Raw genomic sequence first — 3340 nt, forward strand, 5'->3', positions numbered from 1 at the left:
TTTACAAGTCTTGGTTCTTATTTTAATTACTACTTATGTTTGCATTTTTCTTTAGCAGCTTAAAGTCTTTAACTTGTTGTATAGAACTGAAAGATTCACTGCTCCATGGGAAATTAATAATTCAGCTAGAAAAGATGAGGATTCGTACAAGAATTTAAGGTATATAATGACCTGGCAGAAGGAGAGATAACATTGTTTTAAGTGTACTGTCATTCTGGAGGAAAGTTACTGGCAAAGTTATCCAAGAAATACTTTAGGACTGACTCTAATGTTAATGTTTTGATTAATTGCTTAATACATAGAAGAGTATTAATGACATGAAGAAAAAAGGCATAAGTGTAAAAAATCAAACCAAAACAACAACAAAAACAGAACTCAGAATGTACTAGAAATGGGCTGGAATTTAATAGCAAAATATAGGTATGTAGGAAATAAAAATAATTTATTTGAGGAGCTCGCCTATTCTTCCCCAATTTCTATCAGAGATACTTCTTCTTAAGTGCTACATACAGTGTGCTTAAGTGTTCAAGAAAGGTGGAGTTTGATTTGGACAGGTAAGGAAACACTAAGATTATCAGGTTAAACTGCAATGGTTTTTGCTCTGCCTCCCTGTGGTTTGCTGGCAGATCAAGCCCTGGCACACCTGGAAGCTATGTAACCATGAGCTTAGGAGAACTTGGTTTGTTGGACACAAAACTGCTGAGTTGATTTTGCTTCTTCCAGTTGGATTAGATAACAGGTAGTGGAGACACGGATATCTGCAAGAGACTGAATTTATCCTCAGAAAGTTCATGTAGTTAGTCTAGAAAAGTGAATATTGTAAGAAATCATAAATCTCTTCAAATACTTTCAGGTTAAGCTCTTTAGTCCTTGAAGTAAAGGACAATGCCTGTTCAAAACAAGTATCACCAGTAACAATGAATAAATAAACTGGTGTGGAAAGTTTCAAGCTATTGGGAGAATTAGAGTTTAGAATAAAGTCACTGTGAGACACGGGGAAGACTGAAAAAAAACCAAACCCAACCATGAAATGATAAAGCATGGTAAAAAGAATTCCCTAAAGTATTAACTAGAATTACTGTATTCAGTCACTTTGTTCTCTGTTTTTCCTTCTGGCAAGGAAGGAATCTATGAGGTCAGTGGTGAAATAGTCACAACTCCAGCAACACTGTATGCCAGTAGTGAATGAAACTTAGGAGCTTCTTAAATAGCCCAGCAGTGATGTGACTGTGAAGATGGAGAGTAAGATGCCTGGAAGCTGTGCACATGAGAGAAGTAGGCACTGGGGGTGTGTTTGGACCTAGGAACAGAAGAGCTGTGCTGGTATTTGGGACTGGGAAGGGAGGAGTGGGAAAGCCACACAGAGTGGAGGCTTTGGGGCTATACCAAATATCACATGGGGTGCAAGTTCAGGAAGTGGAGAGGTGAGCTGTGGACTGCATGTGGGATGGGGCAGATTGAGAGAAAAGGGATGAGGCAGGAGTGGTTTGGGTGCCTGATGTGTACTATTTGCACCATATTAAAAAAAAGCCCACTACTGGTTTTATCATTGAGCTTTTTCCTTACTACGCTGTGTTGTCACATAATGTTTATAACTTAAAAAAATGCTATCATATAATTACTAGAGGTTTACATCTTTGGTAATGCCAAACTTCCCCAGTACATGCCCAGAGAGAGATTCGGAAGGGCTGTTACAAATCACTGATTCTCAGTGTTCAGAACAATGTTAGTCTGCACTGGCAGGCTCCCACACTGGCAGATGCATCAGGAGGGTTTTTCACCTCCTGAAGTGTCACAGAAGTGTCAATAGAGGATTTACAGGGGCAAGTGAAAAGCAGATGGTAGGATGATTTAAAATGCTACCAAGTGGTAGTCCGAGCGCTGTACAGCTACTGAGCACAGATGTAAATATGTATGCCAGCCAATACAACCACTGGGGAGGACAACTGCTCTTACACATTGGACCCTTCTGTTTTTTGCAAAGTGATCATTTCTGCCATGGACCATATATATTGAAGCAAGATAAACTATGGTTCCCTGGAATGTGTGTTGGAAAATATTTTGGAAGTGGTCCAAAGTCACTAGGTATTTCTTATTCCTGTATAGGTTTCCATCTAAACCTTACACATGCAGTAGTAAATTAAAAAGTTGGATGGGAAGGTGTGAGTATTAATTATTTTAGTACATGATCACTTAAATATATATATTTATTCATTTTATATATATATGTATAATAAAAAGAAAAATATTTTATCCTCTGTGATTAATGCACACATTCACATACCTTTTGCCCTTTCAAAGGGTACTTACAGTGGAAAATATGTATATGTATTGTATATGTATATGTATGCTAAGAGCTTGCAAATATTTATTCGTGTTCTTTCTGGGAAAAAAAAACCAAACAAACCAAAACATGGAGATGACATTTGGGTATTTCAAAAATAATTTCAGCTGAGTTTCCCCTATGTTTCCAATAGGATTTTCTTCAGGGAACTACTGAAAATACTACACTGTGGTTTTGGTACCACTAGGTGGTGCTGCCATTATAGTATTCCTTAGTGAAAGTCTGTGATTATGTATCTACGGGGGGTGAAAAAAAAAAAATATATATATATATATATATATATATATATATAGCTAAGAGCAATGTACTTACTGTGGCTTCTTAAAGGTAGAGGGGTTTGGTTATACTTGTTTGACAAGGACTCTCATCCCCTGTACGTGTAAACATTCTCAATTTCTGTTCATCTTTTGGATATCCTTGCTCAAAATGGGAATTTTCATGTTGAAAAAAGTACAGTCTGTCCAAAGTTTTGTGTGGGAAAATTTCGTTATAGAAAACCCAGCCTTTGCAGTCCTGTATGGCTCCTGCTGAGATTTGTCTTTAACAGTTTGTTAATCATTGAGGTTTGACAGTCTACCTGTTATCATGCAAAATTCAAAATAAAGCCAGTTCTTACTCTGAAGAGATCACAGTCTAGGTGAGATAAAAGTAAAGGAGACAGGAAATAGTTGAGGGGGATATTTGTGTGTTTCAGACACTATTGCAATAAACATTGCAGTAAACAGGAGATCATCTGACACCATTTAAAGGGTATTGTACCAACACTGGCAATGTTTGTAACACAGTGTTTGCTGTCAAGTGTTTACCTAGTTGGGAAAGAATTACATTGAAGTGTAAACTCACTGAAGCAGCCCACTTTACTCAGAAAAAAAGGTTGGAGTCAGGGATTGTAGAAAGGAGTGCCTAAGAGATAAAGGACTGCAAGAGAATGTTTGCCACCACAGTTAAGTATAGGATAAGAAACATTTAGACAAATCTTCCTTACTTTCAGCAGCT

The sequence above is a fragment of the Corvus hawaiiensis genome, chromosome 7 (assembly GCF_020740725.1).
Source record: "Corvus hawaiiensis isolate bCorHaw1 chromosome 7, bCorHaw1.pri.cur, whole genome shotgun sequence".
NCBI classification, from domain to species: Eukaryota; Metazoa; Chordata; class Aves; order Passeriformes; family Corvidae; genus Corvus; species Corvus hawaiiensis.